This window comes from Salvia splendens, chromosome 12 (genome assembly GCF_004379255.2).
Source record: "Salvia splendens isolate huo1 chromosome 12, SspV2, whole genome shotgun sequence".
Lineage (NCBI taxonomy): Eukaryota > Viridiplantae > Streptophyta > Magnoliopsida > Lamiales > Lamiaceae > Salvia > Salvia splendens.
In genome coordinates this window covers 17,824,049-17,849,481 of record NC_056043.1, presented here as the reverse complement: position 1 = coordinate 17,849,481, position 25,433 = coordinate 17,824,049, and the positions used below count along the sequence as shown (strand labels likewise).

Here is a 25,433-nt window from a genome sequence, read left to right as displayed (position 1 = left end):
TTGTTATTGAATTCATCAATTTGTTATTGAATTCATCAAGTTAAATAAGATGTAAATAAGTAAATAAATTGATATATAGATAATGAGTCGGAGAGAATTTTCTATAAATGAAAATGAAATATTTTTATTTGTGTCTGGATAAAAAAATGGTATCTTTATTTTTATGGAATTGATGAAATATTAAATATTTTAGTTGAATAAATATAAGATGAAAATTAAAAAATTAGATATTTGTGTTCTCATTTAGCTTACAAAAAGAAGTATTGTAATGATGAATAAATGTTCAGTTAGAACAAATTAAGCTCTTTAGCATAATTCTAATTTTGACTCAAATAAAATGCAAAGTAATAATATATAAATTTAATTACAAAGAAGAATTTAAATTGAAATATATTTATACAAAGTCAAATAAAAAATAGTCCAGATTAAAACCTAATTTTTAAAACAAATATAATGATTACCCATACCACCAAATTTAGAACTCTAGTATATATTTTTATAAATGCTTCCAAATCATAAAATCGAACACAATTACAAAACAAATAAAGCCCAATTTACATTCCATAAACTAAAATTCCAATACAAATAAACCCAAATAAGAGTAGTACTCCATAAAATACAAATAAACCCAAATAAGAGTAGTACTCCATAAATTAAAATTGCCTAGAAACCCTAAATTAAATTAAAAATATCCCTCTCCATCTCCCCTCCCCCAACGGGCATCTCCATCTCCATATCCATATCTCAATCGGCAGAATCGACTCGTGTTTTCCCCACACCAAGAGTCATAGCCCTGGCAGATTTCACGCCGCCGGCCTGCTTGCCCGGAGAAGAAAGCCGAGGATGTGGCTGTCTCGGAGTTTGGTCCCCGCCGCGGCTGCTACTCGCCATCATCAGACGCCGTCGTCTCCTGCAGCAGGTCGCTGGTCCGGATTCGTGGGCAGCGTCGCGTGGCTGCTGACTCGCGGCCTTGCCTCCGCCGCCAACTGCGCGAACCCGTCCCCGTCCGCCCTCCCATCGTGGTCTTTTCTCCTTTTTCTTCTCATCTTTCTCCCTAATTGAATTGTAAATTGAATGGAAGTATCGTGATTTGTTTCTGTGTTGGTATATATAGGGTTTTTTTTCTAGTTTGCAAGAGTGTCTACATATTTAGGTATTGCTTTTATTACTGACTAGAGTCCTAGGTTAATTTATCCATCATGATTTTGTTCACTCTAAGGCTCATTTCCCATGGAGGGCATGCTACATCTAAAATTTCTTTTAGCGGTTATGAACAACTTGTATTTGTTGAACTTGCTGTTATATGTGTATACTCTAGAATATACTTAAATGATGGAAAGAATGTCTTTGGACTCAAATCTGTTCCAAGTTGTTGTCTGTCAAGGCAAGACATTCATTGTAAACTGTTGAGATGATTTATATATTCATAAACTTGAAGGGAAAGATCATTAATGACTTCATTGTTCCTTTCCTTTTTGGTTATGGTAATTAGTTTTTAATGCCCACATGTTTGATCCAGCTGAGCAAAGTTGATCCCAACTTTCAATCGGTATTCAAACTTTTATGTACTGATTACTAATTGTCTATAATCAACACCACTATCCAAACTGATTTGCTATTTTTCCTGAACCCATTATCTCTTAATAATTTATAGATGTGTTAACTTTCTACTAATTTATATTGTTTTTCTCTCATGGAGAACTATGGCCTTCCTGAAATCCACACAGATAGACTACAATGCCACGGGCTTACACTGGTGTTGGGAAATGAAGCTTTGGAAATCATAGAATATGCTTTTTCAAAAGATAGGTATGTCCTTGAAATATCTGCTCAGATTTGTTCATTGATGCTTCTGAAAAACGTTGTCCAAAGAACCGAATAGTGTGATAATTTCTGAATATTATTGTGAATCGGTAGTCTTCGAATCACATCTTAATCTAGGAGTTTGACATAGTGAAAGATGCTGATAGACTAGTTTCATGCCTGACTAATAAGACAATTGTTCTGCTATTTTTGACATACCTCTTCGGCATTGTTTCCATGAGATCCTCACAATTGTTATCATTTCTAGCAGGTTGTGAAGACTTTTGACTTCAGCCTCACTGGTGCCTCTTCAAGATCTTGTAAATATGTCATGAATACTATGATGCTGGTAACTAATCTGACCTTTTAACTAATAACGCCTAAAATTGAGGTCTGAAGTTGTTATTGCTTTTGTTGCAGACTTTTAAGAACAAGAGGCTTGCTTATGCAGTTAAGGAGAGTACTCTTGATAGTCTCATCATGGAACTATTGCTCCAGCTTTTGGATGATAGTAATCCCCAATGGTGGATGATGGAAGTCAACTTTTAAGAGCTTCGAATGTTCTGATGTTAAAGATTCTGGTAACTATCACTGTAAACTTATAAGGCAAGCATTTCTAGTTTTTCTCCTTTCTTCTTGCGAATATAATTGCCGTTGGGTGGCTGGATTGCACGTGCAGGATAACGTAGAATGTATTTCATCATTTCCTGTGTTTATATATCTGTCAAGACCTGGATCCATCAAGATGGCCATCTCCATCAAATGAACTCTTGAAATCAGAAACCAGAAGTTCTCTGATTTGGTTGTTAAATGTTTGATCATGCTCACTAAGGTATTATATCTTGATCTGTTTTATCTTGTTTTATCTTTTTTAATTATGTAGTGTTTTTATCATATTGTGATGTTGTGGATCTTCCTTTTGTATGAATTTTATGTTGCATAGTTTGATGATCACTATTTGCATAGTCTTACATAGTCGATTTGATAGTTATTGTTTTAACTGTTGGAGATCTATGATCTATGCAGGTGCTTCAGTCTTAGTTCAGTCTGATTCTATACGAATCTATGTTCTTTCGGTTTAATGTCTCAATATTTATGCAACTTGTGGATGCTGATCTTCTATGCTATAGTTGTTATTTGACACATGCAGCTCTCAGTCTCTATTTATAATGCAACATGTATAAATTAAATTTTCTTATGATTGAGATCAATATATCTTGCATATTCCATTTGGCAGGTCTGAGCAGGTTAAGGAGCCAAGACCAGAACCTGTTCCTTAGGCTGTGGGTTCTGTACCCACTTAAGAGTGTAGCTGATGGTATGTGTACTCTGCTTAAGTCTTTGTTTGGCATTTGAACAATGTTTCTGGCCAATGTTGTCAACTCCCCACGTAGCCTAGGATCAGGCCAATTTAATGATGTCACTTACTTTTTCAAAATTTGTCCACCCCCTAGCCTAGCCCAATCCTTAATTAGGTTCTAGGTTTTGCGTTAACCGCAATTTTATGTGCAGCACTGCTCTAGCCCAACCATCTTAAGCTTATAAATTGGAGATGGCTTTGTAAATGATATTGCTATTATACCTTCGTGTTGTTTTACCTTGAGGCTTAGATTTATGGCTGTCTTTTACGAGTCTAAGATATCTTCCCTATCAGCACCTCAGGACCTTATTGATCCAGTTGATATATTAAAGCCTTTGGAGAAGTCTGGATTTTAGGAAAGGGTGTTAAATGGCCTATCTTTGTTCTATACCTATTAAAAATATTCAAAAAATAATTTAACGTAGCCATTTATTCATAATTTTTGTATTTTATTTTCAGAAAGCTTCAAAATGGTGGGAGAGGAAAGAGGCTGTTGCTGAACTAGCCGAACTTGCTTCAACCAAAAAGATTTCTCTTGGAGATTTTTTCAGAAAGTTTGTCATACATTAAAGAAGGTATGCTATGGGTTTCCTTGACCACAAGTCCACAACTCAATTAAGGTTTTTCTTGACTTTTCGCAAAAATATTGTTGGTGTTAATATTGTGAAAATGTAATTGTTGTTATCTGCACAACATTTTGATTTTTGCAGGTTATCACGCATGTAAATGTTACTGAAGGAAGGAAAAAAAGGAAAAAAAAAGAAAAAAACATTGTTGTTGCAGCTGAAGCTATTCAAGTGCTGGGCAACCTTCCTAAGGGCATGAGAACCCTTCCTAAAAAAAAGAAAAAAAAGAACAAAAAGAAAAAAAAGGAAAAAAAAATGAAAAAAGCAAAAAAAGAAAAAAAAGGAAAAAATAATTGTTGATGCATTTAAAGCTATTCAAGCACTGGGCAACTTTGCTGGGGATCCGAGAGCCCATTTTTTGGCCAGTTGTCGCTTCTTATTTACCTGTAAACCGGTTAGTCCAGAACTTTGTAAATGATACTGCTATTATACCTTCTTGTTGTTTTACCTTAGAGGCTTAGATTTCTGGTTTTCTTTTATGAGTCTAAGATGTCTTCCCTATCAGCACCTCAGGACCTTGTCGATCCAGTTGATATATTAAAGCCTACTTAGGAGAAGTCTGGATTTTGGGAAGCGGTGGTAAGTGGCCTATCCCTGTCCTTTACCTATGAAAAATATTCAAAAAATAATTTAATGTGGCGTTTGCATTTTATTTTCAGAAAGCTTCAGAATGGCGTGAGAGGAAAGAAGCTGTTGCTGAACTAACCGAACTTGCTTCCACCAAAAAGATTTCTCTTGGAGTTTTTTTCAGAATGTTTGTCGTACATTAAAGAAGGTATGCTATGGTTTTTCTTGACCACAAGCCCACAACTCAATTAAGGTTTTTCTTGACTTTTCGCAGAATATATTGTTGGTGATAATATCGTGAAAATGTTAATGGTGTTGTCTGCAAAACATTTTGATTTCTGCAGGTTATCACGAATGTAAATGTTACTGAAGGAAGGAAGAAAAAGGAAAAAACATTGTTGTTGCAGTTGAAGCTACTCAAGCGCTGGGCAACCTTCCTAAGGGCCTGAGAACCCTTCTAAAAAAAGAGAAAAAAGGAAAAAAAGGAAAAAAAAGGGAAAAAGAGAAAAAAAATAATTGCTACTGCGTAAAAAGCTATTCAAGCATTGGGCAACATTGCTAGGTAATTAGTCTGACCTATTAACTAATAACGCCTAAAATTGAAGAGTCATGTCATGATTTTGATTATTTGGGTGTAAATTAAGCCTGAAGTGGTTATTGCTTTTGTCACAGACTTTTCAGAGCAAGAGCCTTGCTTATGCAGTTAAGGAATGTACTCTTCTCATCAAGGAACTGTTACTCTGGCTTTTGGATGATAGGCTTTCGGAGATGGATGATGGAAGTCAAATTTTAACTGCTTTGAATGTTCTGATGTTAAAAATTCTGGTAAGTATCACTGTAAACTTATGAGAGGCAAGCATGGCTTGTTTTTTCTCCTCTCCTCTTGTGAATATAATTGCTATTGTGTGGCCGGATTGCACGTGCAGGATAACGCAGAATATACGCCATCATTTCCTGGGCTTATAAATCTGTAAAGACCTCTGGATCCATCAAGATGTCCATCTTCAGATCAGAAATCTTTAAATGTTTGATCATGCTCCAACGGTGTTATATTTTGTTTTTTTATAAATTTTAATTATGTAGTGTTATTATTCTATTGTTGTTGTGATACTGTCATTTTTCCCAATATGAGCTTGTTCTTCAATTCAAATTTACAAGTATTACTCTTTGCAGGAATCTGCAACTCCAAAGAAGGTTGTTAAAGTAACTTATTCTACATCATCTGTAGTGACTGGTGGCATAGATGGACTTCCACGTGAAGATATACGTGAAAAGATCACCCCCACTTTGTTAAAAGACTTATAGAGTCCTGATTGGAAGGTTTGTAATATGGAGTATATGTTTGTTAATCATCAAATTTGTTTATGATTTAAGAGGGCATACTGACTTTATCTTCTGTCTAGGTCCACTTGGAGTCTATTGAAAATGTAACCAAAATTCTAGAAGAGGTGAACTGGAACTGGTAGGTTTAGTGGAAAATTTGAAATAACTATCAAATTTTGTATATGGAGTATATTATTAACTACTGATGTGCCCTCTTATCGTTCTTGTTTTAGGAGATCTATTTGGAGCTCTATAAGGGCGTCTACACGACAGTTCTAAAATTTGATAAGTGCTACTTTGTCCATAATTGGTACTCTTGGGACTATAATGGGATATCCAGTTGAGAAGTCAGGCTAGGTACTCTTTTACAATGGCCAATGTTGTTAAGTCACCACGTAGCCAAAGGTCAAGGTAATACAATGATGTCTCTTACTTTTGTAGAATCTGTCTACCCCGTTGGCTAACCCATTCCTTGATTAGGTTCTAGATTGTGTGAACCGCAATTTATGTGCATCACTGTTTCTGGCCCAACCATCTTAAGCTCTAATGAATTGAAGCTGGCTTTGTAAATGATACTGCTATTTTACCTTCGGGTTGTTTTACTTTAGAGGCTTAGATTTCTGGCTGGCTGTCTTTTACGAGTCTAAGATATCTTCCCTATCAGCTCCTCAGGACCTTATCGATCCAGTTGATATATTAAAGCCTTTGGAGAAGTCCGGATTTTGGGAAGCGGTGGTAAGTGGCCTATCTTTGTTCTTTACCTATGAAAAATAATCAAAAAATAATTTATTGTAGCCTTTTATTCATATCTTTTGCATTTTATTTTCAGAAAGCTTCAAAATGGCGTGAGAGGAAAGAAGTTGTTGCTGAACTAACCGAACTTCCTTCCACCAAAAAGATTTCTCTTGGAGACTTTTTCAGAAAGTTTGTCATACATTAAAGAAGGTATGCTATGGCATTTCTTGACCACAAGCCCACTACTCAATTAAGGTTTTTCTTGACTTTTCGCAGAATATATTGTTGGTGATAATATCTTGAAAATGTAATTGGTGTTGCCTGCCCAACATTTTGATTTTTGCAGGTTATCACGAATGTAAATGTTACTGAAGAAAGGAAAAAAAAAGAAAAAAACATTGTTGTTGCAGCTGATGCTATTCTAGAGCTGGGCAACCTTCCTATGGGACTGAGAATCCTAGTAAAAAAAAGAAAAAAAGGAAAAAAAGAAAAAAAGAAAAAAAAGAAAAAAAGAAAAAAAAGGGAAAAAAGAAAAAAATTTGTTGTAGCATATAAAGCTATTCATGCACTGGGCAACCTTGCTAGGGTTCCGAGAGCCCATTTTTTGGCCAGTTGTCGCTTCTTATTGCCTTTAAACCGGTTAGTCCAAAACTGTGTTACATTATTTTTTAAATTTCTATGCCCATAAAAATTATAATAGACGTGTTTTTGAGTACTTATTTGACTTTGTCATTCATGGGGCTGATTGTTAATGTAAAAATTGTACAAATGTCATCTTTATGTTTTGCGATTATTTCCTTTTCTAATTGGGATTGAAATAGATCCGCCACCCAACAACAGCTAAAGTTAACTGGTTTAATAAGTTTGTCTTTTGTTTGACATAGTGAAAGATGCTGATAGGCTAGTTTCATCCACGGAGAATAAGACAATTGTTATGCTATTTTTGGCATACCTCTTCGGCATTGTTTCCATGATATCCTTGCAATTGTTATCATTTCTACCAGATTGTGAAGACTTTAACTTCAGCCTCACTTGTGCCTCTTCAAGATCTTGTGTATATGTCCCGGATACTATGATGTATTTAATTAGTTTGACCTTTTAACTAATAACGCCTAAAATTGAAGAGTCATGTCATGGTTTTGATTATTTGGGTGTCAATTGAGCCTGAAGTGGTTATTGCTTTTGTCACAGACTTTTCAGAACAAGAGCCTTGCTTATGCAGTTAAGGAGTGTACTCTGATAGTCTCATCAAGGAACTGTTTCTCTGGCTTTTGGATGATAGGCTTCCGGAGATGGATGATGAAAGTCAAATCGCAACTGCTTTGAATGTTCTGATGTTAAAGATTCTGGTAGCTATCACTGTAAACTTATGAGAGGCAAGCATTGCTTGTTTTTTCTCCTCTCTTCTTGTGAATATAATTGCTATTGTGTGGCCGGATTGCACGTGCAGGATAACGCAGAATACACGTCATCATTTCCTGTGCCTATAAATCTGTTAAGACCTCTGGATCCATCAAGATGTCCATCTTCAGATCAGAAACCTAAAACCTAAAGTTCTCTGATTTGGTTTTTAAATGTTTGATCATGCTCTAAAGGTATTATATCTTGTTTTTTTATTATAAATTTTAGTTATGTAGTATTCTTATTCTATTGATGTTGTGATACTGTCATTTTTCCAATATGAGCTTGTTCTTCAATACAAATTTACAAGTATTACTCTTTGCAGGAATCTGCAACTCCAAAGAAGGTTGTTAAAGTAACTTAACTGGTGGCATAGATGGACTTCCACGTGAAGATATAAGTGAAAAAGTCACCCCACTTTGTTAAAAGGCTTATAGAGTTCTGATTGGAAGGTTTGTAATATGGAGTATATGTTTGTTAATCATCAAATTTGTTTATGATTTAACAGGGCATGCCGCCAATCTGACTTTATCTTCTGTCTAGGTCCACTTGGAATCTATTGAAAATGTAACCAAAATTCTGGAAGAGGAGAACTGGAACTGGTACGTTCAGTAGAAAATTTGAAATAACTATCAAATTTTGTATATGGACTATATCATTATCTACATGATGTGCCCTTTTATCTTTCTTATTTTAGGAGATCTGTTTGGAGCTCTATAAGTGCGTCTACACGACAGTTCTAAAATTTGATAATTGCTACTTTGTCCACAGTTGGTGCTCTTCGATCTACAATGGGACATCCAGTTGAGAAGTCAAGCTAGGTACCCTTTATACTATAGGTTATAGGTTTATTAAGATTCACTTGCGCTTACTAACTAAGATTTACAATCTCAATGATATAAATGCTTGGGATCATTTATTAAATCCAGAATTCCTCAAAGCCAATAGTTGTATCTTTAAATCCCAATATTGTAACTCTTCTTTCATGTACATAGCTCCTGTGAAGGCTTGATCATTTACACGAATGTGGCTCGTGCAAGGGATTCATTCAGATTTTTCAGATGTCTTGAAATGCCTTGGTGACAACAAAACGCATATGCATGAGTGTACATTGAGTACCTTAGATACCTGGCTTGAGTGTACATCTGGCCAATGTTGTCAAGTCACCACGTAGCCAAAGGTCGAGGTAATACAATGCTGTCTTTTACTTTTGTCGAATCTGTCTACCCCCTTGCCTAACCCATTCCTTGATTAGGTTCTAGGTTTTGTGTGAACCGCAATTTATGTGCATCACTGATTCTGACCAACCATCTTAAGCTTTAATGAATTGAAGCTGCCTTTGTAAATGATACTGATATTTTACCTTCGTGTTGTTTTATCTTAGAGACTTAGATTTCTGGCTGACTTTTATGAGTCTAAGATATCTTCCCTATCAGCTCCTCAGGACCTTATCGATCAAGTTGATATATTAAAGCCGTTGGAGAAGTCTGGATTTTGGGAAGCGGTGTTAAGTGGCCTATCTTTGTCTTTAACCTATTAAAAATATTCAAAAAATAATTTATTGAAGGCTTTTATTCATAATTTTTGTATTTTATTTTCAGAAAGCTTCAAAATGGTGGGAGAGGAAAGAGGTTGTTGCTGAACTAGCCGAACTTGCTTCAACCAAAAAGATTTCTCTTGGAGATTTTTTCAGAAAGTTTGTCATACATTAAAGAAGGTATGCTATGGGTTTCCTTGACCACAAGTCCACAACTCAATTAAGGTTTTTCTTGACTTTTCGCAGAATATATTTTTGGTGTTAATATTGTGAAAATCTAATTGGTGTTGCCTGCACAACATTTTGATTTTTGCAGGTAATCACGAATGTAAATGTTACTGATGGAAAAATAAAGAAAAAAAATAAAAAAAACATTGTTGTTGTAGCTGAAGCTATTCAAGAGTTGGGCAATCTTGGCATGAGAACCCTTCCTAAAAAAAGGAAAAAAAGAAGAAAATGAAAAAAGCAAAAAAAGGAAAAAAAAAGTAAAAAATAATTGCTGATGCATTTAAAGCTATTCAAGAACTGGGCAACGTTGCTAGGTAATTAGTCTGACCTTTAACTAATAATGCCTAAAATTGAAGGTTCATGTCATGATTTTGATTATTTTTGTGTCAATTGAGCATGAAATGGTTATTGCTTTTGTCACAGACTTTTCAGAACAAGAGCCTTGCTTATGCAGTTAAGGAGTGTACTCTGATAGTCTCATCAAGGAACTGTTTCTCTGGCTTTTGGATGATAGGCTTCCGGAGATGGATGATGGAAGTCAAATTTTAACTGCTTTGAATGTTCTGATGTTAAAGATTCTGGTAACTGTAAACTTATGAGAGGCAAGCATTGCTTGTTTTTTCTCCTCTCTTCTTGTGAATATAATTGCTATTGTGTGACCGGATTGCACGTGCAGGATAACGCAGAATATACGTCATCATTTCCTGTGCCTATAAATCTGTTAAGACCTCTGGATCCATCAAGATGTCCATCTTCAGATCAGAAACCTAAAACCTAAAGTTCTCTGATTGGGTTTTTAAATGTTTGATCATGCTCTAAAGGTATTATATCTTGTTTTTTTTTTATAAATTTTAGTTATGTAGTGTTATTCTATTGATGTTGTGATACTGTCATTTTTCCAATATGAGCTTATTCTTCAATTCAAATTTACAAGTATTACTCTTTGCAGGAATCTGCAACTCCAAAGAAGGTTGTAAAAGTAACTTAACCGGTGGCGTAGATGGACTTCCACGTGAAGATATAAGTGAAAAGGTCACCCCCACTTTGTTAAAAGGCTTATAGAGTTCTGTTTAGAAGGTTTGTAATATGGAGTATATGTTTGTTAATCTTCAAATTTGTTTATGATTTAAGAGGGCATGCCGTCAATCTGACTTTATCTTCTGTCTAGGTCCACTTGGAATCTATTGAAAATGTAACCAAAACTCTGGAAGAGGAGAACTGTAACGGTATGTTCAGTAGAAAATTTGATATAACTATCAAATTTTGTATATGGACTATATTATTATCTACATGATGTGCCCTTTTATCTTTCTTGTTTTAGGAGATCTATTTCGAGCTTTATAAGTGCCTCTACACGACAGTTCTAAAATTTGATAATTGCTACTTTGTCCACAGTTGGTGCTCTTCGGACTACAATGGGACATCCAGTTGAGAAGTCAAGCTAGGTACTCTTTTATACTATAGGTTATAGGTTTATTAAGATTCACTTGCGCTTACTAATTGAGATTTACAATCTCAATAATATAAATGCTTGGGATCGTTTATTAAATCCGGAATTCCTCAAAGCCAATAGTTGTATCTTTAAATCCCAATATTGAAACTCTTCTTTCATGTACATAGCTCCTGTGAAGGCTTGATCATTTACATGAATGTGGCTCGTGCAAGGGATTCATTCCGATTTTTCAGATGTCTTGAAAAGCCTTGGTGACAACAAAAAGCATAGTGCATGAGTGTACATTGAGTACCTTAGATACTTGGCTTGAGTGTACATCTGGCCAATGTTATCCAGTCACCACGTAGCCAAAGGTCGAGGTAATACAATGCTCTCTTTTACTTTTGTCGAATCTGTCTACCCCCTTGCCTAACCCATTCCTTGTTAGGTTCTAGGTTTTGTGTGAACCACAATTTATGTGCATCATCGATTCTGACCAACCGTCTTAAGCTTTAATGAATTGAAGCTGCCTTTGTAAATGATACTGATATTTTACCCTCGTGTTGTTTTACCTTAGAGGCTTAGATTTCTGGCTGCCTTTTATGAGTCTAAGATATCTTCCCTATCAGCTCCTCAGGACCTTATCGATCAAGTTGATATATTAAAGCCGTTGGAGAAGTCTGGATTTTGGGAAGCGGTGGTAAGTGGCCTATCTTTGTCTTTTACCTATTAAAAATATTCAAAAAATAATTTATTGAAGGCTTTTATTCATAATTTTTGTATTTTATTTTCAGAAAGCTTCAAAATGGTGGGAGAGGAAAGGGGTTGTTGCTGAACTTGCCGAACTTGCTTCAACCAAAAAGATTTCTCTTGACGATTTTTTCAGAAAGTTTGTCATACATTAAAGAAGGTATGCTATGGGTTTCCTTGACCACAAGTCCACAACTCAATTAAGGTTTTTCTTGACTTTTCGCAGAATATATTTTTGGTGTTAATATTGTGAAAATGTAATTGGTGTTGCCTGCACAACATTTTGATTTTTGCAGGGAATCACGAATGTAAATGTTACTGCAGGAAAAAAAAGGAAAAAAAGAAAAAAATATTGTTGTTGCAGCTGAAGCTATTCAAGCGATGGGCAACCTTGGCAAGAGAACCCTTCCTAGAAAAAATAAAAAAAAAGGAAAAAAAGGAAAAAAAGAAAAAAATGAAAAAAGCGAAAAAAGGAAAAAAGGAAAAAATAATTGCTGATGCATTTAAAGCTATTCAAGCACTGGGCAACGTTGCTAGGTAATTAGTCTGACCTTTTAACTAATAATGCCTAAAATTGAAGGTTCATGTCATGATTTTGATTATGTGGGTGTCAATTGAGCCTGAAGTGGTTATTGCTTTTGTCACAGACTTTTCAGAACAAGAGCCTTGCTTATGCAGTTAAGGAGTGTACTCTAATAGTCTCATCAAGGAACTGTTTCTCTGGCTTTTGGATGATGGGCATCCGGAGATGGATGATGGAAGTCAAATCGCAACTGCTTTGAATGTTCTGATGTTAAAGATTCTGGTAACTATCACTGTAAACTTATGAGAGGCAAGCATTGCTTGTTTTTTCTCCTCTCTTCTTGTGAATATAATTGCTATTGTGTGGCCGGATTGCACGTGCAGGATAACGCAGAATACACGTCATCATTTCCTGTGCCTATAAATCTGTTAAGACCTCTGGATCCATCAAGATGTCCATCTTCAGATCAGAAACCTAAAACCTAAAGTTCTCTGATTTGGTTTTTAAATGTTTGATCATGCTCTAAAGGTATTATATCTTGTTTTTTTTATAAATTTTAGTTATGTAGTGTTATTCTATTGATGTTGTGATACTGTCATTTTTCCAATATGAGCTTATTCTTCAATTCAAATTTACAAGTATTACTCTTTGCAGGAATCTGCAACTCCAAAGAAGGTTGTAAAAGTAACTTAACTGGTGGCGTAGATGGACTTCCACGTGAAGATATAAGTGAAAAGGTCACCCCCACTTTGTTAAAAGGCTTATAGAGTTCTGTTTAGAAGGTTTGTAATATGGAGTGTATGTTTGTTAATCATCAAATTTGTTTATGATTTAAGAGGGCATGCCGTCAATCTGACTTTATCTTCTGTCTAGGTCCACTTGGAATCTATTGAAAATGTAACCAAAACTCTGGAAGAGGAGAACTGTAACGGTACGTTCAGTAGAAAATTTGATATAACTATCAAATTTTGTATATGGAGTATATTATTATCTACATGATGTGCCCTTTTATCTTTCTTGTTTTAGGAGATCTATTTCGAGCTTTATAAGTGCCTCTACTCGACAGTTCTAAAATTTGATAATTGCTACTTTGTCCACAGTTGGTGCTCTTCGGACTACAATGGGACATCCAGTTGAGAAGTCAAGCTAGGTACTCTTTTATACTATAGGTTATAGGTTTATTAAGATTCACTTGCGCTTACTAATTGAGATTTACAATCTCAATAATATAAATGCTTGGGATCGTTTATTAAATCCGGAATTCCTCAAAGCCAATAGTTGTATCTTTAAATCCCAATATTGAAACTCTTCTTTCATGTACATAGCTCCTGCGAAGGCATGATCATTTACACGAATGTGGCTCGTGCAAGGGATTCATTCAGATTTTTCAGATGTCTTGAAAAGCCTTGGTGACAACAAAAAGCATATGCATGAGTGTACATTGAGTACCTTAGATACTTGGCTTGAGTGTACATCTGGCCAATTTTATCCAGTCACCACGTAGCCAAAGGTCGAGGTAATACAATGCTGTCTTTTACTTTTGTCGAATCTGTCTACCCCCTTGCCTAACCCATTCCTTGTTAGGTTCTAGGTTTTGTGTGAACCACAATTTATGTGCATCATCGATTCTGACCACCCATCTTAAGCTTTAATGAATTGAAGCTGCCTTTGTAAATGATACTGATATTTTTCCCTCGTGTTGTTTTACCTTAGAGGCTTAGATTTCTGGCTGCCTTTTATGAGTCTAAGATATCTTCCCTATCAGCTCCTCAGGACCTTATCGATCAAGTTGATATATTAAAGCCGCTGGAGAACTCTGGATTTTGGGAAGCGGTGGTAAGTGGCCTATCTTTGTCTTTTACCTATTAAAAATATTCAAAAAATAATTTATTGAAGGCTTTTATTCATAATTTTTGTATTTTATTTTCAGAAAGCTTCAAAATGGTGGGAGAGGAAAGGGGTTGTTGCTGAACTTGCCGAACTTGCTTCAACCAAAAAGATTTCTCTTGACGATTTTTTCAGAAAGTTTGTCATACATTAAAGAAGGTATGCTATGGGTTTCCTTGACCACAAGTCCACAACTCAATTAAGGTTTTTCTTGACTTTTCGCAGAATATATTTTTGGTGTTAATATTGTGAAAATGTAATTGGTGTTGCCTGCACAACATTTTGATTTTTGCAGGGAATCACGAATGTAAATGTTACTGCAGGAAAAAAAAGGAAAAAAAGAAAAAAATATTGTTGTTGCAGCTGAAGCTATTCAAGCGATGGGCAACCTTGGCAAGAGAACCCTTCCTAGAAAAAATAAAAAAAGGAAAAAAAGGGAAAAAAGAAAAAAATGAAAAAAGCAAAAAAAGGAAAAAAAGGAAAAAATAATTGCTGATGCATTTAAAGCTATTCAAGCACTGGGCAACGTTGCTAGGTAATTAGTCTGACCTTTTAACTAATAATGCCTAAAATTGAAGGTTCATGTCATGATTTTGATTATGTGGGTGTCAATTGAGCCTGAAGTGGTTATTGCTTTTGTCACAGACTTTTCAGAACAAGAGCCTTGCTTATGCAGTTAAGGAGTGTACTCTAATAGTCTCATCAAGGAACTGTTTCTCTGGCTTTTGGATGATAGGGCATCCGGAGATGGATGATGGAAGTCAAATCGCAACTGCTTTGAATGTTCTGATGTTAAAGATTCTGGTAACTATCACTGTAAACTTATGAGAGGCAAGCATTGCTTGTTTTTTCTCCTCTCTTCTTGTGAATATAATTGCTATTGTGTGGCCGGATTGCACGTGCAGGATAACGCAGAATACACGTCATCATTTCCTGTGCCTATAAATCTGTTAAGACCTCTGGATCCATCAAGATGTCCATCTTCAGATCAGAAACCTAAAACCTAAAGTTCTCTGATTTGGTTTTTAAATGTTTGATCATGCTCTAAAGGTATTATATCTTGTTTTTTTTATAAATTTTAGTTATGTAGTATTCTTATTCTATTGATGTTGTGATACTGTCATTTTTCCAATATGAGCTTGTTCTTCAATACAAATTTCCAAGTATTACTCTTTGCAGGAATCTGCAACTCCAAAGAAGGTTGTTAAAGTAACTTAACTGGTGGCATAGATGGACTTCCACGTGAAGATATAAGTGAAAAAGTCACCCCCACTTTTTAAAAGGCTTATAGAGTTCTGTTTGGAAGGTTTGTAATATGGAGTATATGTTTGTTAATCATCAAATTTGTTTATGATTTAACAGGGCATGCCGTCAATCTGACTTTATCTTCTGTCTAGGTCCACTTGGAATCTATTGAAAATGTAACCAAAATTCTGGAAGAGGAGAACTGGAACTGGTACGTTCAGTAGAAAATTTGAAATAACTATCAAAATTTGTATATGGAGTATATCATTATCTACATGATATGCCCTTTTATCTTTCTTATTTTAGGAGATCTGTTTGGAGCCCTATAAGGGCGTCTACACGACAGTTCTAAAATTTGATAATTGCTACTTTGTCCACAGTTGGTGCTCTTCGGACTACAATGGGACATCCAGTTGAGAAGTCAAGCTAGGTACCCTTTTATACTATAGGTTATAGGTTTATTAAGATTCACTTGCGCTTACTAACTGAGATTTACAATCTCAATGATATAAATGCTTGGGATCATTTATTAAATCCGGAATTCCTCAAAGCCAATAGTTGTATCTTTAAATCCCAATATTGTAACTCTTCTTTCATGTACATAGCTCCTGTGAAGGCTTGTTCATTTACACGAATGTGGCTTGTGCAAGGGATTCTTTCAGATTTTTCAGATGTCTTGAAATGCCTTGGTGACAACAAAACGTATGTGCATGAGTGTACATTGAGTACCTTAGATACTTTGCTTGAGTGTACATCTTGCCAATGTTGTCAAGTCACCACGTAGCCAAAGGTCGAGGTAATACAATGTTGTCTTTTACTTTTGTCGAATCTGTCTACCCCCTTGCCTAACCCATTCCTTGATTAGGTTCTAGGTTTTGTGTGAACCGCAATTTATGTGCATCACTGATTCTGACCAACCATCTTAAGCTTTAATGAATTGAAGCTGCCTTTGTAAATGATACTGATATTTTACCTTCGTGTTGTTTTACCTTAGAGACTTAGATTTCTGGCTGCCTTTTATGAGTCTAAGAAATCTTCCCTATCAGCTCCCCAGGACCTTATTGATCAAGTTGATATATTAAAGTCGATGGAGAAGTCAGGATTTTAGTAAGCGGTGGTAAGTGGCCTATCTTTGTCTTTTACCTATTAAAAATATTCAAAAAATAATTTATTGAAGGCTTTTATTCATAATTTTTGTATTTTATTTTCAGAAAGCTTCAAAATGGTGGGAGAGGAAAGGGGTTGTTGCTGAACTTGCCGAACTTGCTTCAACCAAAAAGAATTCTCTTGACGATTTTTTCAGAAAGTTTGTCATACATTAAAGAAGGTATGCTATGGGTTTCCTTGACCACAAGTCCACAACTCAATTAAGGTTTTTCTTGACTTTTTGCAGAATATATTTTTGGTGTTAATATTGTGAAAATGTAATTGGTGTTGCCTGCACAACATTTTGATTTTTGCAGGGAATCACGAATGTAAATGTTACTGCAGGAAAAAAAAGGAAAAAAAGAAAAAAATATTGTTGTTGCAGCTGAAGCTATTCAAGCGATGGGCAACCTTGGCAAGAGAACCCTTCCTAGAAAAAATAAAAAAAAAGGAAAAAAAGGAAAAAAAGAAAAAAATGAAAAAAGCAAAAAAAGGAAAAAAGGAAAAAATTATTGCTGATGCATTTAAAGCTATTCAAGCACTGGGCAACGTTGCTAGGTAATTAGTCTGACCTTTTAACTAATAATGCCTAAAATTGAAGGTTCATGTCATGATTTTGATTATGTGGGTGTCAATTGAGCCTGAAGTGGTTATTGCTTTTGTCACAGACTTTTCAGAACAAGAGCCTTGCTTATGCAGTTAAGGAGTGTACTCTAATAGTCTCATCAAGGAACTGTTTCTCTGGCTTTTGGATGATAGGCTTCCGGAGATGGATGATGGAAGTCAAATCGCAACTGCTTTGAATGTTCTGATGTTAAAGATTCTGGTAACTATCACTGTAAACTTATGAGAGGCAAGCATTGCTTGTTTTTTCTCCTCTCTTCTTGTGAATATAATTGCTATTGTGTGGCCGGATTGCACGTGCAGGATAACGCAGAATACACGTCATCATTTCCTGTGCCTATAAATCTGTTAAGACCTCTAGATCCATCAAGATGTCCATCTTCAGATCAGAAACCTAAAACCTAAAGTTCTCTGATTTGGTTTTTAAATGTTTGATCATGCTCTAAAGGTATTATATCTTGTTTTTTTTTATAAATTTTAGTTATGTAGTATTCTTATTCTATTGATGTTGTGATACTGTCATTTTTCCAATATGAGCTTGTTCTTCAATACAAATTTCCAAGTATTACTCTTTGCAGGAATCTGCAACTCCAAAGAAGGTTGTTAAAGTAACTTAACTGGTGGCATAGATGGACTTCCACGTGAAGATATAAGTGAAAAAGTCACCCCCACTTTTTAAAAGGCTTATAGAGTTCTGTTTGGAAGGTTTGTAATATGGAGTATATGTTTGTTAATCATCAAATTTGTTTATGATTTAACAGGGCATGCCGTCAATCTGACTTTATCTTCTGTCTAGGTCCACTTGGAATCTATTGAAAATGTAACCAAAATTCTGGAAGAGGAGAACTGGAACTGGTACGTTCAGTAGAAAATTTGAAATAACTATCAAAATTTGTATATGGAGTATATCATTATCTACATGATATGCCCTTTTATCTTTCTTATTTTAGGAGATCTGTTTGGAGCCCTATAAGGGCGTCTACACGACTGTTCTAAAATTTGATAATTGCTTCTTTGTCCACAGTTGGTGCTCTTCGGACTACAATGGGACATCCAGTTGAGAAGTCAAGCTAGGTACCCTTTTATACTATAGGTTATAGGTTTATTAAGATTCACTTGCGCTTACTAACTGAGATTTACAATCTCAATGATATAAATACTTGGGATCATTTATTAAATCCGGAATTCCTCAAAGCCAATAGTTGTATCTTTAAATCCCAATATTGTAACTCTTCTTTCATGTACATAGCTCCTGTGAAGGCTTGTTCATTTACACGAATGTGGCTTGTGCAAGGGATTCTTTCAGATTTTTCAGATGTCTTGAAATGCCTTGGTGACAACAAAACGTATGTGCATGAGTGTACATTGAGTACCTTAGATACTTGGCTTGAGTGTACATCTTGCCAATGTTGTCAAGTCACCACGTAGCCAAAGGTCGAGGTAATACAATGTTGTCTTTTACTTTTGTCGAATCTGTCTACCCCCTTGCCTAACCCATTCCTTGATTAGGTTCTAGGTTTTGTGTGAACCGCAATTTATGTGCATCACTGATTCTGACCAACCATCTTAAGCTTTAATGAATTGAAGCTGCCTTTGTAAATGATACTGATATTTTACCTTCGTGTTGTTTTACCTTAGAGACTTAGATTTCTGGCTGCCTTTTATGAGTCTAAGAAATCTTCCCTATCAGCTCCCCAGGACCTTATTGATCAAGTTGATATATTAAAGTCGATGGAGAAGTCAGGATTTTAGTAAGCGGTGGTAAGTGGCCTATCTTTGTCTTTTACCTATTAAAAATATTCAAAATATAATTTATTGAAGGCTTTTATTCGTAATTTTTGTATTTTATTTTCAGAAAGCTTCAAAATGGTGGGAGAGGAAAGAGGATGTTACTGAACTAGCCGAACTTGCTTCATTCTATGGACTGATCGTTGATGTATAAATTGAACAAATGCCATCTTTATGTTTTGTTTCCTTTTCTAATTAGGATTGGAATAGATCTGACACCCAACAGCTGTTAGAGTTAACTGTGTAAATAAGAGTTGTGATTTTAGTTTGACATAGTGAAAGATGCTGATAGGGTAGTTTCACGCATGGCGAATAAGACATTGTTATGCTATTTTTGACATACCACTTAGGCATTGTTTCTGTGAGGTCCGCACAATTGGTATCTTTTCATGCAAGTTGAGAAGACTTTTGACTTCCGCCTCACTGGTGCCTTTCAAGATCTTGTAAATATGTCCTGAATACTATGATATAGGTAATTAGTCTGATGTTTTAAGTAATAATGTCTAAAATTAAAGTGTCATGTCATGGTTTTGATTATTTGGGTGTCAATTGAGGTCTGAAGTGGTTATTGCTTTTGTTGCAGACTTTTCAGAACAAGAGGCTTGCTTATGCATTTAAGGAGAGTCCTCTCATAGTCTCATCACGTAACTGTTACTCTGGCTTTTGGATGATAGGGTTCCGGAGATGGATGATGGAAGTCAAATTTTAACAGCTTTGAATGTTTTGATGTTAAAGATTCTGGTAACTATCTCTGTAAACTTATGAGGCAAGCTTGGCTTGTTTTTTCTCCTCTCTTCTTGCGCATATAATTGCTATTGTGTGGCTGGATTGCACGTGCAGGATAACACAGAACGTACATCATCAATTCTTGTGCTTATAAATCTGTTAGGAAATCTGGATCCATCAAGACGTCTATCTTCATTTCTCTGATTTGGTTGTTAAAATGTTTGATCAAGCTCCAAAGGTATTATATCTAGTTTTTTTTCTTAAATTTTAATTATGTAGTGCAACTGCCATTTTTCCCAATATAAGCTTGTTCTTCAATTCAAATTTACAAATATTACTCTTTGCAGGCATCTGCAGCTCCAAAGAAGGTTGTTAAAGTAACTTATTCTACATCATCTGTGGTGACTGGTGGCCTGGATGGACTTCCACGTGAAGATACTGTTTAAAAGATCCCCCCCACTTTGTTAAAAGGATTAGTGAGTTCTGATTGGAAGATTTGTAATATGGAGTTTATGTTTGTTAATCATCAAATATGTTTATGATTTAAGAGGGCATGCCGTCAATCTGACTTTATCTTCTGTCTAGGTCCACTTGGAATCTATTAAAAATGTAACCAAATTCTGAAAGAGGTGAACTGGAACTGGTATGTTCAGTGGAAAATTTGATAAATTTTGTATATGGAGTATATAATTATCTACATGATGTGCCATCTTATCTTTCTTGTTTTATTAGATCTATTTGGAGCTCTAAAAGGGAAAATTTGATAAATTTTGTATATGGAGTATATAATTATCTACATGATGTGCCATCTTATCTTTCTTGTTTTAGGAGATCTATTTGGAGCTCTAAAAGGGCGTCTACACAATAGTAGCAAAAATTTGATAATTGCTACTTTGTCCACAATTGGTGCTCTTGGGACCACAATGGGACAGCAGAAATTAAGCTAGGTACTCTCTTATACTATTACTTATAGGTTTATTAAGAGTCACTTGCGCTAACTAACTGAGATTTACAATCCCAATATTATAAATGCTTGGGATCATTTATTAAATCCAGAATTCCTCAAAGCCAATAGTTATACCTTTAAATCACAATATTGAAACTCTTCTGTCATGTACATAGCTCTTGTGAAAACTTGATCATTTACATGAATGTGGCCCATGCAGGGCATTCTTTCAGATGTTTTGAAATGCCTTGGCGACAACAGAAAGCATATGCGTGAGTTTACATTGAGTACCTTAGACACTTGGCCTTGTGCTGCCCATCCCAATAAAATGGTCTGTAGTCGATTTGTAAAATAGTGTTTTTCGAACTTCTGCTTTGAGTATCCCTGACCTCATCGTTTGTTGTTGTCTTCTGCTACCATATATTTCAGCTATTCTCACAGGCTAAAGTAGGCGCAGAGGGGCGAAATTTGATTGGCTATCAAGACAACTTGCTGGATTAGCTGAGTTTCATGATGCAATCAAGCTAATCAAACCCACTACATCTGCTATTACGGCATTTTGTTATTCAAAGTTGATATTCTTCAGGTAGCTGTTTGTGCCAACTTTATGTCTCAGGATATTTCTTGGTTACCTTTCTAGGATAAATCAACAGATGTTCATAAAGAGGCTGAAGCATGATTTAATGAAATATTGAGGGTTTGTGGACATGAAACGGTATGAACATCCAAAATTTTTATTACTTTATTGAGGTTTGCTAACTCTTTTAGCTGCTAGATGGTGCTAGACCTATCTTATATCTCTCGCCTTACAGGTATCCGAAAATTTGAGAGATATACAAGATTATGCTTTAGCTGATATTAGCAAACGACTGAAGCCATATGGAGCTTTTCATGCTACTTTCCATTAAATCACTCATCTCCTAATAAAAAATTTATATTGTTTTTCTACTTTTTCATATCATTATGTTGATTTTTCTTGTGCCACATATCCATTGCAGAATAATTATGAATCTGGTGAATTTGTTTCGTCAAGCATCACGTTGGAAAGCAGCCTAAAGACAGCAAAATCTAATGGAAATGGCGACCGCGAATCTCAACATGGAAGCAGAAATGCACCTTCAGTATGTTTTTTGTGGTTAATATATTTCTTCTAAACCATAATGTATTTGTTAATTGATGTCCTGTTTATTTAGAGAGTTGTGCCTAACAAGGGATTCAAGCAAGAATCTATCTTGTCTTTTCAAGACATCAACATTCAGTCACAACAAGGTTGGTTCACATTTATTTTATCGGGCAACAAGGTGCAATTATTTTGATAACGCTGCACACAATGTTGTAGCTTTTAAGGCGGCATAGTAGATTATTGACTTAGTGTTACTCTCGCAGGATGGCAGAGAAAGAATTATTGTTCGCAGATTCAAATTAGATGAATTGCGTGTAGAGGAAATTCAAGATCTTGAGGTTTCTGCTCTCTTTTAAGATTTTATTTATTAATTTTATCAGATTAGATTTTCCATACCACGGAGGAGGTCTTCATACAGCTTTTGCAAATTTTTATCAGCTTTTGGGTTTGGGTAAATAGTAGCAGACCATCAGTGTTGACTTGTTTTAGCATTTGTGTGGCTTATGTAATAATTATGTATGTGATGATATGCTACATTCTTTATAGATTTTTAGTAAGGGACTATGCTTACTTCAAAAAGAATGATGTCATGAAATACTTTCGAGAGGATCTGCATCGGAGGCTCTAAGTGCTGACTTCAAAAATCAAGTTGATGGCATTGAGATGTTGCAAAAGGTGATTTCAACATAAATTCTAGTTTTGATTATGTAACTTGCAATTTTCTTTTACCTTCGATTTGTTTATGATATACAGGCTCTTCCTCCATGGGAAGGGAGGTGATTGAAGTCTTAGATATACTTTTAAAGTGGTTTGTGTTGAGGTTTTGTGAATTCAACACATCATGCTTATTAAAGGTGAATAGGATTTTATTAATTTGTTTGTTTTTTTAGTTAGCATGCCCATGTGCTTGGCTGTGTGAATTTATCAAATGATATTTTTTAAAAAGAAATGAGTGGTTGCATATTTTATGAGTGTTCTCAGGACACTTGTTATTAGGACATTTGTTTATTCAGTTTGTTTCTAGAATTGCTAAAATTACAAATTGTTATTGAGTCTCCAATATCTATCTCTATAATGATGTTACAGCCAGTGAATACATATGTCCTTATAATTCTTATCTATCATATTTAAACTATCTCGTATCCTTTCTCGACTCTTGATCTTCTGTAACTTTGATTGACCTTTTATTTTAAAGATCTAACAAGACTGCATTGCTAAGTGGTTGATGTTGGTTAGTGATGTTTAAAAATGTTTTAAAAATTGCGTATTTGTTAAGACCTTTGCATAGCCTTTACATTTTGTATGTTCACATGATCTCATATAATTATTTGTTCTTCAAAATTGTATTAGTAATGTTCTTATTGCTTGAATTGGAACTTTATTTATCTATTTTTCTAATTTTTCTTCATAATTTTTCTACTGACAATATCTCTGATTCTGTTTTGTTTGTCCAATGTCATTTCTACATTATTTGGGCAATTATAGCTATCTTTTGAGAAACTTATTTTTGTTTTTTGCCAATATGTTGTTGAAGGGATGAAAGTTGTGTGCAATGAATTGGCTTAAGCAACTGCTGACCCCAAGGGCAGCACAATGGAAGAAATACAGAATGATGCTGATTAACTAGTTTCATGCCCGGTGAATAAGGCAATTATTATTTTGACCTAAAAAACTTATAGCGCCTAAAATTGAAGAGTCATGTCATGATTTTTATTATTTGTGTGTTAATTGAGGTCTGAAGTTGGTATTGCTTTTGTTGCAGACTTTTTAGAACAAGAGGCTTGCATAAGGAGATAAGGAGAGTACTAGTCTCATCTTACACGAAACTGTTGCTATGGCTTTTGGATGATAGGGTTCCACGGATGGATGATGGAAGTCAACTTTTGAGAGCTTTTAATGCTCTGATGTTAAAGGTTCTGGTAACTATCACTATAAAACTTATGAGGCAAGCATTGCTAGTTTTTCTCCTCTCTTGTGAATATAATTGTTGTTGTGGGGCCGGATTGCACGTGCAGGATAATGCATAGCGTAATTCATCATTTGTTGTTCTTATAAATCTGTTAAGACCTTTGGATCCATTAAGATGGCCTTCTCCAGCATCAAATGAGTCTCTAGCAATCAGAAACCAGAAATTCTGCGATTTGGTTGTTAAATGTTTGATCAAGCTCACGAATGTATTATATCTTGATCTGTTTTATCTTGTTTATTTTTTCTTTTAATTATGTATTGTTCTTATATTATTGATGTAGTGAATCTTCCTTCTGTAAGAATGTTATGTTGCATAGTTTGACGACATTGTTTGAAAGCATTTGCATAGTCTTACTTAATCGATTGATAGTTGTTTTAACTTTTGGAGATCTATGTAGGTGCTTCACTCTTAGTTTTTGTATGCCCCCCCTAATTTATGGTTTTGCATCGTGGGTTCATTGTAGCCCACTTTTTTTGTAAGTCAATTGGTGTCTTTTGATCATTTCATAGATGATCATTTTTCAATATAATTTTATCCTTCCTTTGTATTTCTTGAGGAATTATTTTCTGGTTAGTTAATATGCTCCTGTTTAAGAAATTGTTTGTTTTTCTATTTTCTGGTTAGTTAATATACTTAAATATTTTATAGATTTAGCAACTTAAGTACATGGTAATGTTCTGTCTTAGTTATTATTTGTCCATCCATTATTTACAAGTTTATGGAGTCAAGAAATCTGCTTGTTTTGAATTTTTCTTTTGCTTTCAAGATAAACCTTTATCCATTCCTTTGCCATTGTTTGAAGCGAAATAGTACCTAAGTAGTAGATTAATCCTCATATCATGCCTTTTTATTTTTATTTTTCTTGATATTTTCTTTGCTTCATCTGGTGAATATTTATATACTCCTTTATTTATTGGTCTTTTCTAAAAATGCTAGATATTACTATTATATACATGTTGTCTTTGGTTCTTTGATGTTAGAGTATTGCGCTTACTGTGATTCTTTTGTATGAATTGCATTGGCAGATTGGGCTGCTTTTTCAAAATTGTTATCTTGCTACTAAGTTTTTTGTTTCAGCTATTATGTCTTTGAAGACCAGATTGAATAACAAACGAATTTGGATCCATCTGTTGAGATGTTGATCCTTTTACTGTGTTATTCCTGGCTGGAATGAGAAAAATGTTCAGGTGCTGCATCCAGGAATTAACTGCATCTGGTGAACATGAATTTACTGTTTTTTGCTTTTCTGGTAGATGTAAAGGTATTTCTGCATTAAACCTGCTTTACTACGAGGTAAATTCTTTTTGGTGTAAAACTGTCAGTTTTCCCAATATAAGTTTGTTCTTCAATTCAAATTTACAAATACAGTATTGCAGGCATCTGCACTCCAAAGAAGGTTGTTAAAGTAACTTATTCTACATCATCTGCGGTGACTGGTGGCATGGATTGTCTTCCATGTGAAGATATCAATAAAAAAGATCACCCCACTTTCTTTTAGAGAGTTCTGATTGGAAGGTTTGTTATATGGAGTATGTGTTTGTTAATCATCAAATCTTTGAATGATTTATAAGAGGGCATGCCATCAATCTGACTTTATCTTCTTCTAGGTCCGCTTGGAATCTACTGGAAGAGGTGAACAAACGTGTTCTGCTGGATGGAACTGGTACGTCAGTCGAAAATTTGAAAAAACTAGT

The 25,433-nt window shown here is 35.0% G+C and overlaps 1 long non-coding RNA gene across 29 annotated transcripts in view; it reads left to right on the top strand.

The window, feature by feature from the left end:
- Nucleotides 1–652: 652 nt before the first annotated feature.
- Nucleotides 653–25,433, top strand: part of LOC121757282 — a 35,957-nt gene continuing 11,176 nt past the window's right edge. For 4 of the 29 annotated variants that reach the window (XR_006041218.1, XR_006041221.1, XR_006041214.1 and 1 more), the window contains exons 1-68: nucleotides 654–1,022; nucleotides 1,700–1,809; nucleotides 2,075–2,152; nucleotides 2,224–2,384; nucleotides 2,483–2,635; nucleotides 3,041–3,121; nucleotides 3,623–3,738; nucleotides 3,874–4,183; nucleotides 4,295–4,368; nucleotides 4,449–4,564; nucleotides 4,701–4,918; nucleotides 5,029–5,181; nucleotides 5,283–5,381; nucleotides 5,530–5,676; nucleotides 5,760–5,818; nucleotides 5,913–6,090; nucleotides 6,344–6,414; nucleotides 6,509–6,624; nucleotides 6,761–7,053; nucleotides 7,606–7,763; nucleotides 7,865–8,009; nucleotides 8,141–8,267; nucleotides 8,359–8,417; nucleotides 8,513–8,636; nucleotides 8,811–9,001; nucleotides 9,252–9,321; nucleotides 9,417–9,532; nucleotides 9,669–9,894; nucleotides 10,004–10,161; nucleotides 10,257–10,401; nucleotides 10,530–10,657; nucleotides 10,749–10,806; nucleotides 10,976–11,025; nucleotides 11,201–11,392; nucleotides 11,642–11,712; nucleotides 11,807–11,922; nucleotides 12,059–12,299; nucleotides 12,410–12,567; nucleotides 12,669–12,813; nucleotides 12,940–13,067; nucleotides 13,159–13,216; nucleotides 13,386–13,435; nucleotides 16,023–16,213; nucleotides 16,464–16,534; nucleotides 16,629–16,744; nucleotides 16,881–17,121; nucleotides 17,232–17,389; nucleotides 17,491–17,635; nucleotides 17,766–17,892; nucleotides 17,984–18,042; nucleotides 18,212–18,261; nucleotides 18,437–18,627; nucleotides 18,878–18,948; nucleotides 19,043–19,447; nucleotides 19,559–19,716; nucleotides 19,816–19,939; nucleotides 20,049–20,177; nucleotides 20,287–20,344; nucleotides 20,530–20,648; nucleotides 20,868–20,978; nucleotides 21,077–21,768; nucleotides 21,841–21,916; nucleotides 22,034–22,108; nucleotides 22,317–22,445; nucleotides 22,524–22,624; nucleotides 23,305–23,408; nucleotides 23,533–25,254; nucleotides 25,347–25,402. This is a non-coding gene — a long non-coding RNA (uncharacterized LOC121757282). The other 25 variants (XR_006041232.1, XR_006041224.1, XR_006041220.1 and 22 more) reach the window with 25 other exon arrangements.